This window comes from Trachypithecus francoisi, unplaced genomic scaffold (genome assembly GCF_009764315.1).
Source record: "Trachypithecus francoisi isolate TF-2019V2 unplaced genomic scaffold, Tfra_2.0 Lachesis_group21, whole genome shotgun sequence".
NCBI lineage: Eukaryota > Metazoa > Chordata > Mammalia > Primates > Cercopithecidae > Trachypithecus > Trachypithecus francoisi.
Genome location: NW_022681467.1, coordinates 32,899,034 through 32,911,936, shown reverse-complemented (window position 1 = coordinate 32,911,936; position 12,903 = coordinate 32,899,034).

The following is a 12,903-nucleotide window of genomic DNA, read 5'->3' as shown; positions in this document are numbered from 1 at the left end:
CTAGGGATGAAGGAGTGAGGAAAACATAGTCCCTGGCCTGACAAAGGTTACTGTCTAGCAAGGAAGACAGATTTAAAATACTTCCATAAATGATTAATTACTTATCAGGCACTGTTAGAAGAATTTAACTGAACTAGTAAAGACACTAGTGTGGCAGAAGAGGAAATTGGGTCCCTGGATGGCTCTGTCTTTTCTCTTAAGTCAGGGGTCAGTCATCTCTTCCTTTTTTCTTACATTCCGTAGCTAAGCAATGCCTGAAGATGCCAACGTTTGCTTTGGGAACTTTCACAGGTCATGTCCCTCTCTGAATCACAGCTTTTCTAGCTGTTAAATGAGGATGAAAATAGCAAAAGACTAGGAGCAACCCAAATATTTATCAACAGGGGACTGCTTAAATGATAATACATCTACGCTATGGAATAGACTATTAAAAAGCACAAGGCGGGCCGGGCGCGGTGGCTCAAGCCTGTAATCCCAGCACTTTGGGAGGCCGAGACGGGCGGATCACGAGGTCAGGAGATCGAGACCATCCTGGCTAACACGGTGAAACCCCATCTCTACTAAAAATACAAAAACTAGCCGGGCGAAGTGGCGGGCGCCTGTAGTCCCAGCTACTCGGGAGGCTGAGGCAGGAGAATGGCGTGAACCTGGGAGGCGGAGCTTGCAGTGAGCTGAGATCGGCCACTGCACTCCAGTCTGGGCGACAGAGCAAGACTCCGCCTCAAAAAAAAAAAAAAAAAAAAAAGCACAAGGCGGCTGGGTGCGATGGCTCATGCCTGAAATCCTAGCACTTTGGGAGGCCAAGGCGGGCAGGTCATTTGATGTTGGGAGTTCAAGACCAGTCTGGTCAACATGGTGAAATCCCATCTCTACTAAAAATACAAAATTAGTGCTCACCTGTGATCCCAGCTACTCGGAGGCTGAGGCATGAGAATCACTTGAACCTGGGAGGCAGAGGTTGCTGTGAGCCAAGATCGCACCACTGTACTCCAACCTGGACAACAGAGCGAGACTGTCTCAAATTTTTAAAAAATTAATTAAATTAATAAATAAAACGCATAAGGCAACTCTAAACACTGGAGAAGGATCCCTAAGACAGACTGCATGAAGGAAGCAAGGTACTGAGCAGTGGGGATGGAACCTGCCATTTGTGTAAATAACAAAGGTGAAAGAAGGTTTTTTTAAAAAAACCTTTTATGTGTGTAGACTGTCTCAGCAAGCCAGTAAGGAAGCACAAGAAACAGATCATGGGACCCCCACCCCAGGGAGGAGACCTGGACACAGAATCATGCAGAGACTTACTCTGAACATGCACCATTTCATACCTTTTGAATTTTGCCTTCTGTGCATATTCCTTCTTGAAATATAAATCAATCAATTCAAGAAAATTTTAATACAACATTTTGATGAGGTTAAAAACATAGTCAAGGCCTGGCGAGGTGGCTCACACCTGTAATCCTAGCATTTTGGGAGGCCAAGGAGGGTGGATCACCTGAGGTCAGGAGTTCAAGACTAGCCTGACCAACATGGTGAAACCCATCTCTTCTAAAAACACAAAATTAGCTGGACATGGTGGCGCGTGCCTGTCATCCCAGCTACTCAAGAGGCTAAAGCAGGAGAATCGCTTGAACCCGGGAAGCGGAGGTTGCAGTGAGCCAAGACTGTGCCATTACAGTCCAGCCTGGGCAACAAGAACGAAACTCCATCTAAAAAAATAAACAAAAAACGCAGTCAAACAGCCCTGCTTATATCAGCTACCTCCTGGGGTTATTGTTAGTTTCAAAGGAGAGGTCAGATGTGGCAGCCTCTTGGAAAATCTAAAACAATGAGAACACTTGTTGCTCCTGATGAGATGAGAGAGGAATAAGGGTCCAAACAGAAAAGAGGAGAAAAAAGGGGGAAAAGACAAGAGAAACGAAGCTGTGCATAGGCAGAACAGCCCACAGAGCAAAAATCCACGATTACTTTAGTGCCACTGAGACCCCAAGGCAGTTGTGCTACCTGCTTCTGTCTAGTCAGCTGCCAGGTTGCCATGGTAATGTAATAACTCTGTGATAAGCTTATTTTTTATTCTGAAAACATTGTTTTAAAAAGCCGGTAGCTGCAGATGGGCAACAACGAGCAGAGAATGTGCTATGTGAGAGGAGGGAGCAGAGTGAACCCCCCACCCCCACCCTAAAAACTGCAGGGTAGGCCTAAAGCAAAGGGTTGCAGACCTGAGCATGCATCTGAACCTCCTGAAGGGCTGATTAAAACACAGACAGTTGTGCCCTGCCCTAATCAGCTCCTGATTCAATAGAGCTGGGGTGGGGCACATCTACCAAGTGCCCAGGAGGCATGGATGGTGCTGACTGGGGACCACATTTGGAAAACCACTGTCCTACCTGATATCTAAAAGCCTCTCCAACTCAGGATTCTGTGGGCTGTGGGCCCCAGCTCCTACTTTCCCTGAGTACATCATGCCCTCCATTGGCCTCGTCTGTACTAAGAGCTACGACATCCTAACAGGAGAGCATAACACAGGCGGTAAGGTAGACCGAAGCACCTGGTGGACCAAGGGCACAGAGGGCAGTTTCCAAGGCTGAGGCCAGTACCTCACAGAGGCAACTGCCTGGGAAGATTGGCCAGCATTTCAGCTGCCTTTGCCAGAACTCTCTCATGGGGTCAATTAACTGGGTGTGATGGCTAATAGGTGCCACTGAGCCAGAGGCGAGGCAGCTGCCAGTCAAGGATATAGCTCAGGGCCAGGCACGGTGGCTCATGCCTATAATCCTAGCATTTTGGGAGGCCAGGGCAGGCAGATCACTTGAGGTCAGGAGTTCTAGACCAGCCTGGCCAACATGATGAAACCCTATCACTACTAAAAATGCAAAAATTAGCTAGGGGTGGTGGTGCATGCCTGCAATTCCAGCTATTCGGGAGGCTGAGGCAGGATAATCACTTAAACCCAGGAGGTAGAGGTTGCAGTGAGCCATGATCACGCCACTGTACTCCAGCCTGGGGGACAAGAGCAAAACTCCATCTCAGAAAAAAAAAAAAAAAAGGAATGTAGCTCGGCAAGGGTCAGAGCTGGCTGGAGAGGATTTGACAGAAATGACAGAAGCCAAATCTTCAGGCACTGATTTACCTTGATGGGATCCTGATTCCCCACTGAGAGAGAGATGGACAGGACAAGTCTGAACACCCAACCCCATCCAACACGCACAGTGGGCTGAGTGAGAGAGCTGGCCGCTGGGCAAGAATACCATATTAATGGCAAGCCCTTGGAATTCAGGAATTCTCGTACATTCAACAAGTATTTTGAGTCCCAGCTATGCACCAGGCACTATGCTAGGAGACACACACGGGTGAAAAGCAAGATACTGCTGCACCCTCATGGAACCTACATTTAAGTCAAAACAGATGTTATTCCAAAAATCAGATCATTTATACAACTGTGGCTGTGTAAGTGAATGATCTTGTTCTTGGGAAATAATGTTTAAATATTTAGGGGTAAAGGAGCAAGATATCTGCAAATTACGCTTAAGAGGTTCAGAAAAAAATAACAGTCATATATTATGTGTATGTAAGTGTGATTACATATAATCTATACATATACATATATATGAAAAGATGGGGTGAGAGAATCACAAAGGAAATATGACAAAATGTTAACAATTGTTGAATCTGGGAGTTTTAAAAAATTTTTTGTTGTTTTTTTTGAGACAGAGTTTCGCTCTGTCGTCCAGGCTGGAGTGTAGTGGCGCAATCTCAGCTCACTGCAGCCTCCACTTCGTGGGCTCAAGAGACCCTCCCACCTCAGCCTCTCAAGTCTCTGGGACTACAGGTGTGCACCACCATGCCTAGTTAATTTTTTGTACTTTTTTGTAGAGACGGGGTTTTACCATGTTGACCAGGTTGGTCTTGAACTCCTGGGCTCAAGTGATCTACCCACCTTGGCCTCCAAAAGTGCTGGGCTTAGACGAGTGAGCCACCCCACCCAGCCAGGAGTTCTTTTTATTTTTATTTTTATTTAATTTTAAAAATTGAATAAAATTTAATTTATTTAATTAAGTTAAAGTTAATTTAAGCCAGGCACGATTGCTCACACTTGTAAACTAAAAATACAAAAAATTAGCTGGGCGTGGTGGCAAGTGCCTGTAGTCCCAGCTACTTGGGAGCCTGAGGCAGGAGAATGGTGTGAACCTGGGAGGCAGAGCTGAAATTGCACCACTGCACTCCAGCCTGGGTGACAGAGCGAGACTCCGTCTCAAAAAAAATAATTTAAAAAATATATATATCTATATACACAAAAAATTAACTGGATATAGTGGTGCACGCCTGGAGTTCTAGCTACTCAGAAGACTGAGGTGGGAGAAGTACCTGAACCCTGAAAGCTGAGGCTGCAGTGAGCTGAGATTGTGCCACTGCACCCCAGCCTGGGTGTCGGAGTGAGACCCTATCTCCATAAATACATAAATAAAATTAATTTAATTTAAATTATTTAATTTTTGAAATTTTTTTTAGATACAGGGTCTTGCTGGAGTGCTGCAGCACAGCCATAGCTCACTGCAGCCTTGAACCCCTGGGTCAAGCAGTCCTCCCACCGTAACCTCCCAAGTAGCTGGGACTGCAGGCTCATGCCATCACACCCAGCTAATTTGCTTATTTTGGTTTTTGTAAAGATGAGGTCTCACTATGTTGCCTAGGCTGGTCTTGAACCCCTGGGCTCAAGAGATCCACCCGCCTGGGCTTCCCAAGGTGCTGGGATTACAGGCGTGAGCCACCGCCCCTAGCCCATGGAGTTTTTTGTATTATTCTTGCAACTTTTCTAAAAGCTTGATATTATTTCAAAATTAGACATTTTTTTAGAAACACATAAATCACATAATACACATAAATTCATTAAATACATTAAAGAATGATAAAATCACATAAATACTTTAAGAATGATAACAGTGGCCGGGCGCGGTGGCTCAAGCCTGTAATCCCAGCACTTTGGGAGGCCGAGACGGGCGGAGCACGAGGTCAGGAGATGGAGACCATCCTGGCTAATATGGTGAAACCCCGTCTCTACTAAAAATACAAAAAAAAATCTAGCCGGGCGAGGTGGCGGGCGCCTGTAGTCCCAGCTACTCGGGAGGCTGAGGCAGGAGAATGGCGTAAACCCGGGAGGCGGAGCTTGCAGTGAGCTGAGATCCGCCACTGCACTCCAGCCTGGGCGACAGAGCAAGACTCCGTCTCAATAAAAAAAAAAAAAAAAAAAAAAAAAAAAAAAAAAAAAAAGAATGATAACAGTGAGGAGCACTATAATAATGATGTAAGGACTTAAAATGAAGTGGTTGTCTTATCAGAAGGCCAAGGAGGGCTTCCTGGAGGCAATGGATTTAAGCTAAGGTCTGAGTGGAAGTTGATCGGGAGAAAGAGCTGCCTTCCAGGGAGAGGACACAGCAGAGGCGGTGCAGGGAGAAAGAACAGAGCACCGAGGAGGAACTGAAGAAAGAAATCAGAGCAGCTGGAGCCATGAGCCACACAGCCCCTCCTTCCCCACGTGATGATGAGCCGGACAGAGGGCAAGGGGTCAGAAAAGGGCTTCTCTTCTGGCCCAGGATGGGATCTGTTTTGTTTCTCCCCTGCCCTTTCTGGTTCAAGTTCTTCTGCATCTTCCTCTGGCTCCCCTCCAATCTCAAGTTCTTAAGACTCTGCTCAAATGCAGTTCCCCAGGTCAAAGTCCCAGAATCCCAGCAACATATGGCAACTCCTTTCACAGCCCCCTTCCCTTTAGCTCCATCTCAGTCCCACATCCCTGGCCACCGTCCATCAACCCCTTTACCTGCCGTTAAAATGAAACAAAACAACAAAAATACCACATTGGGCTGTCGTTTCAACTTATTTCTTCAATTTGCTTCCTGGGCCTCAGGCAGCCAGCTCCATCTGTGGATGGCTCTGTGCAGTTTCCACATGCTCTGCATCCACTGTCCATTTCCAGAGACCTCACGTAGTGCTGCCTTTCGGATTTCCTCTGGGGGATCAGCCAAGAGCAATGCTGGGTGATTTTGTAGCATGAACCTGCATAATCAACACATGGCATCTCCATGGCATCCGTCATCGAGGTTAGCCAAGTATTCTTTTTTTTTTTTTTTTTAAGACAGAGTCTCACTCTATCGCCCAGGAGTATAGTGGCATGATCTCGGCTTACTGCAACCTCTGCCTCCTAGGTTCAAGCGATTCTCCTGCCTCAGCCTCCCAAGTAGCTGGGATTACAGGCACCCGCCGCCACACCAGGCTAATTTTTCTATTTTTAGTAGAAACGGGGTTTCACCATGTTGGCCAGGCTGCTCTTGAACTCCCGCTCTCAGGTGATCCACCCGCCTCGGCCTCCCAAAGTGCTGGGATTACAGGGTGTGAGCCACTGCACCCGGCCAATCCAAGCATTTTGCAGATGCAGTGTAACATTGAGCCAAATCCTAGTAAGGCTTTCTAAACCCTAGGAAGTAAGCACTGTTTTACTAGGTATTCAGTGAATCAGAGAACTCAGATCTTAAAGGAAACGATGAGGTCTTATAGTCTAATACCCTTACTTTACAGACAGCTTGAGTAAGTCAAGGAAGCTGTCCAAGGTCACAGAGCAATTTCATGGAGGAGTTGGACATATCTATCTATCTATCTATCTATCTATATATCTATATATTTTTTGAGACAAAGTCACTCTGTTGCCCAGGCTGGAGTGCAGTGGCACGATCTCAGCTCACTGCTCAAGCGATTCTTGTGCCTTGGTCTCCCGAGTAGCTGGGATTACAGGTGCTTGCCACCATGCCTGGCTAATTTTTGTATCTTTAATAGAGACCACACCTGGCTATTTTTTTTTTTCTTTTGAGATGGAGTCTCGCTCTTGTCACACAGGCTGGAGTGCAGTGGCACAATCTCGGCTCACTGCAACCTCCACCTCCCAGGTTCAAGCGATTCTCCTGCCTCAGCCTCCTGAGTAGCTGGGATTACAGGCACCCGCCACCACGCCCTGCTAATTTTTGTACTTGTAGTAGATACGGGGTTTCGCCATGTTAGACAGGCTGGTCTCAAACTCCTGACCTCAGGTGATCTGCCTGCCTCGGCCTCCCAAAGTCCTGGGATTAAAGGCATGAGCCTCTGTGCCTGGCCCGCCTGGCTAATTTTTGTGTTTTTAGTAGAGACGGAGTTTTGCCATGTTGGCTAGTCTGAGTCTCGAACTCCTGACCTCAAGTGATCCACCTGCGTCGGCCCCACAAAGTGCTGGGATTACAGGTGTGAGCCACTGCACCTGGTCTAGAAATCTAATTTCTTGATGCCTAGTAGAAGGTCAGGGTCCATAATAGCTAGTTAATAAACAATGGACGTGACTTCTCAGGAAGCTGAGATTCTGAATAGCAGCAACTGAACAGCCTTTATCTAAGAAGTGAGCAGTTTGCACGGCCTTGGTGGGAAATAAACCCCATGCCTCTATCTCATTGCATTTAGCAATACTGTATTTGCTGTGTTATTTTTATCCATTTGGTTTCGCTCTAGCCCGGGTTCCTATTTCTTATTTATGACTAAAGACCCTCGCATGAGGAAAGGGGAAGTCAGAAAGAAAGGAGAGTCTTGTCTTTTGTACTCTGTAAACCTTTCCAGTCTTTTTTTTCTTCCTCTTCTTCCTTTATAACATTTTCTTTCCAGAGCCAGACAAGCTTCTCAAATCTCCTGCATTTCCAATCCCCTGTTCGCCTTGGCTGTAATTATCTTGGGAAAATTTAAATTCCTTATCATGGCTTTGTGACAGTGCGGGCTCAAGATACACAAGCCCACTTCCATTCTGAGGTCTTGTCAGATTGTCCTCAATAGGTTCCCTTAATAGGAATTATTGTTAGATTTTTTTTTTAAAGTGTGATAATGGGGTTGTGACTATGTCTAAAAAAGAGCCTTATCTTTCTAAGATACATACTGAAATATTCATGGATGAAATAATGTGAAGTCTGGGGTTTGCTTCAATACATTCTAGTGGGAGAAGGAATGAAAAATAGGCTCACTTAATGTGCCGGTCTCCCCTGCCTCTGTCCTGCAAGTTATTCTTTTTTTCTTTTCTTTTTTTTTTTCATATGGAGTCTTGCTCTGTCCCCCAGGCTGGAGTGCAATGGCATGATCTTGGCTCACTGCAAACTGCCTCCCGGGTTCAAGTGATTCTCCTGCCTCAGCCTCCTGAGTTCCTGGGATTCCAGGTGCCTGCCCCCACACCCGGGTAATTTTTGTATTTTTAGTAGAGACGGGGTTTCACTGCATTGTCCAGGCTGGTCTCAAACTCCTGGCCTCAGGAGATCCATCTGTCTCGGCCTCCCAAAGTGCTGGGATTACAGGCATGAGCCACTGCACTCGGCCTCCTGCAAGTTCTTTTTGCTGCATCTTCCTCACCTCCACCCATTCACCCCCAGTCTTTGAATCTGTTTATTTTGTGTCTGGGGACAGGATTTGCTTCCCGGAGACTCAGCCAAGAGAGTATATGGGCACTGGAGCCAAAGAGACTTAGCTTCAAAACTCCAGCCTTACCCTGATGAGCATAGTGGCCATGGGCAAGTTATTTAATTGTCTGAGTCCCAGTTTCCCCATCTGCAAAGTGGAAATAATAAATTGACGAACAGCCAAACAGCCTACTTTTCTGGTGGGTTCTTCTTGCCTCTTTTCTTTCTTCCTTCTTTTCTTTTCTTTCTTTTGACATGGGGAGGGGGGTCTTGCTTTGTTGCCCAGGTTGGTCTCAAACTCCTAGCCTCAAGCAATCCTCCCACCTTGGCCACCCAAAATGCTGGGCTTACAGGTGTGGCCCACCACACCTGGCCTTTTTTTCTAATTCTGCCTCCACGTGCCCTGAAGATTCGTAAGCAGTTTACAGTCCTCCAATACCTCTTTGCTCTTCAAAGGCTCAGCTGGACTTGGTGGCTCACACCTGTAATCCCAGCGCTCTGGGAGACCTAGGTGGGTGGATCACCTGAGGTTGGGAGTTCAAGACCAGCCTGACTAACATGGAGAAACCCCATCTCTATTAAAAATACAAAATTAACCAGGTGTGGTTGCGCATGTCTGTAGTCCCAGCTACTCGGGAGGCTGAGGCAGGAGAATCGCTTGAACCAGGGAGGCGGAGGTTGTGGTGAGTCGAGATTGCACCATTGCACTCCAGCCTGGGCAAAAAGAGCAGAACTTTGTCTCCGGGGTGGGGGGAACTCTCCCCTCAACTCCAACCACCTTCTCCAAGCTTCAGACAAGATCCAATGCCTGTTACCCACATCCTCCTGGAGGTCCCATGAGTGAAAAACTCAACACGTGCAAATTGACTCTATTGCTCCTCCCCTCGATCCACTGCCCCCTGGTGCATCCTGATCAGCCCCTGAGGCCCCCCAGCCCATTCTCAACAACCTCTCCTTCACCTTCCTCATCCATCTACTGCAGGCCTGGGCCCCATTTTTCAGAGCCCTCTCAAATCCAGTGCCCCCACTCCCATGCCCCTTGCCCACTGCCCCTCAGCCCCCCGGCTCAGGCCTCCAGGATGGCTTGCCTGGACAGCTGTGAAGGCTTCCTCACTGGACCTCTTCCCTCCAGCCTCTCAGGTGTCTTCCTCCCACCAGGCTGCTGGCAATGTTTGCCTTCCAAACCACCACTCCAGGACTTGAAAGCCTCCAGTGGACTGTCTCCACTGAGAACAGGACAGGTCCAAATTCCTTAGCATGGCATTTGACACCCTGTATAGCTTGGCCCTAATGCCTTGTTCCAGATTAATCCACATTTCTTGCCACTGAAACCACAGGCCTAGGTTTCCTAGTCTGTGGACCCTCACACCTGTACCAGAACCATGCGAGGCCCTGATTAAAAATTCAGAACCCTGGGCCCTACCCTGGACAACTGAATCTGGGGTCCAGGTCTGAAGCCCAAAAAGATGTGAGGACCCTCACTCCAGCCACACCAAATAATTTGCTATTCACTAACCAGGCCTCCAGGCCTTTGCTCAGGCTGGATTAATTTTTCCTCTTTCTTCAAGATCCAGCTTAAAAGTCACATCCTGGCCAGGCAGACTGACTCACGTCTATAATGCCAGCACTTTGGGTGGCTGAGGCAGGTGGACTGCTTGACCCCACAGGTTCTAGACCAGCCTGGGCAACATGGAGGAACTCGGTTTCTACAAAAAATACAAAAGTAGCCTGGCATGGTGGCACGTGCCTGTAGTCCCAGCTTAATCAGGAGGCTGAGGTGGGGGAATCACCCAAGCCCAGGAGGCAGAGGTTGCAGTGAGCCCAGATCAAGCCACTGCACTCCAGCCTGGGTGACAGAGTGAGACCCTGTTTCAAAAAAAAAGAAGCCAGATGAGGTGGCTCACATCTATAACCCCAACACTTTAGGAGGCTGAGGGGGGGAGTGGATCATTTGAGGTCAGGAGTTCAAGACCAGCCTGGCCAACATAGTGAAACCCCGTCTCTGCTAAAAATACAAAAATTAGCCAGGCAGTAGTGATGCGCACCTGTAATCCCAGCTACTCCGGAGGCTGAGGCAGGAGAATCGCTTGAGCCTGGGAGGCAGAGTTTGCCGTGAGACAAGATCATGCCACTGCACTCCAGTCTGTGTGACAGTGAGACCCTGTCCCCCCAACCGCCACCCCCAAAAAAAGTTACATCGTAAGCAAAGCCTTTCCTGCTCCTTAGCAGGGGGAAGTCCCCACCCACTCTGCTCCCACAGCTCCTTGTAGGCACCTCGATTATAGACTGTGTATATCACACTGTGTAATTATCTGTTTGCCCACTTGTCTAGCTAGGATGAAAATTGCACCAAAGCAAGTCCACAGAATGTCTGGAGCCCCCAACTCAGTGAATGGCACAGAGCGGTACCTGATAAATATCAGTTCATTTGAATTGTGCTTTACTCTTGGCTCCTGGACACCAAACACGGCACTTAGCACCCGATGTGTATTACTACATTGATATCTGATGGATAAATTATCAAAGGACAGAAGGAGGCAGGAATAAAAGACAAAATATGCCAATAAATTAATGATGACTTTTCATCATCAATTAATATTCTGGAATGTTTGTGCATGCCTGGAACCATCTCTCACCTGAAGGATGTGAGAATTGGGTCAGAGGTCAGATGGGATCCTGGGACTTCTGGCTCCAGGTTCACGGGTGAAATGAGCAGACCAAAGTTCTGATGTTAATCAGAAATGTCACTATCACCATGACAAGCGCGAGTGTAAAGTGCAGTGCCATCTTCCATTGCAGGGTCCTTGTCATTGCTATAGGAAATCCTCACGTCACCTTTATCACTCCACCTCACAGGACCCACAAAGACTCTACTGATACCAAGCCATGGGAAATCAAGCTGGCAGAAATCAGCCCTAGGCTGCCGAGGCAGGGTAAGGGATAGCACTGCTCCGGGGCAGGTGAGCTTGTCTGGAGGCAGGCAAGCCCCACTCCTAACCCTGGCCTCTCCATGTACTATCTGTATGAGATTGGATGAGTTACCCAGTATCTCCAAGACTCAGCTTCTTCCACCGTGAAACGAGAGCACTATGTGTCCCTAAGGCTCAAGGTTGTTGAATGAGATGAGATCATATGTATTACGTGACTGGCACATATATGTTACTGCTAGACTGCGGAAATCCAGGACAGCTGGACTCCGTGAGTCATTGGGTGGTGGTGAGTGGGGCTGACCCCAGGGGCACAGGAGCTAGGCAGGAAGCCAGGTCTCAGCCATGGATCCCAGGTTCTGGGCCTTAGAGGAGGTTCCAGCTTCAACAGGGCGCAGCCACTGGGAAGTCAGGAGCTGGGGGCACTGGGTGCGGAGGCTGCTCTTCCTTCTGCTCTGTGGCCTGGGTGTTCAGGGGCTAAACCAGGCAAGGTGGGAAAGGCCCAGAGAGGGGGAGCTCCAGGCCCCGGAGGGAAACCCCAGTGACTCTGCTTCTAGTCTGGAGTGAGGTCCGTTTGGCCCTGACTCGAAACTGAGTTTGCTGCAGTCAAAGCTATCAGGGTTCCTTTAACTGCACTGTAACCACAGAGGGGAAGTAAGGCCATGAGATAACCTGGCTCCTGACACAGAAAATAGAAACTGGAAACTGAAGTCCCAGGCAGGCCTTGACTTTTGCCTGTGGACACTCAAATCATGGGAATTCTTCCCACTGTGTCTGCAGGTCCTGTTGTCACTAAGATCCCCTAACTCAGAGATTCCAAGCGAGGGGGGTCCTCCCTGTAGACACCCCCTCCTTGCTGGTCTGAGCTCTTCTTGTCTGATGAGTCAGGCTGAGGGAGACCTTGTAGGATACACTTCTGGTTTTTTTTTTTTTTTTTTTGGTTTTTGGTTTGGTTTTGTTTTGTTTTGTTTTTGAGACAGTCTTACTCTGTTGTCCAAACTGGAGTGTAGTGGCACGATCCCCGCTCACTGCAACCTCCTCCTCCCAAGTTGAAGTGATTCTTCTGCTTCAGCCTCCTGTGTAGCTGGGATTACAGGTGCATGCCACCACACTCGGCTAATTTTTGTATTTTTAGCAGAGACAGGTTTCACCACGTTGCCCAGGTTGGTCTTGAACTCCTGGCCTCAAGTGATCCACCCACCTCCGCCTCCCAAAGTACTGGGATTACAGGCATGAGCCATTGCGCCTGGCCAGATGCACTATCTCCTGTGGGCTTTCTCCTGAGATCCTGGGGCAGGGCTGGGCTTGGGGACCACACAGTCTTCCCTATCTGGAAACATCGCTGGGAACCCAGGACAGGAACAGGCAGGGAGAGATGGGAGGAGGGGCAGGTTGAGTGGCGGACAAAAGGGTAGCATGACAAACCTGACCTGACCCTTTCGTGGTCCTGGGATTTCACAGCGAACAAAGCCCCACATGCGGGGCCTCTGGCGCTGGTAGCAAAACCTGACAACGCCAATGACTGGGGA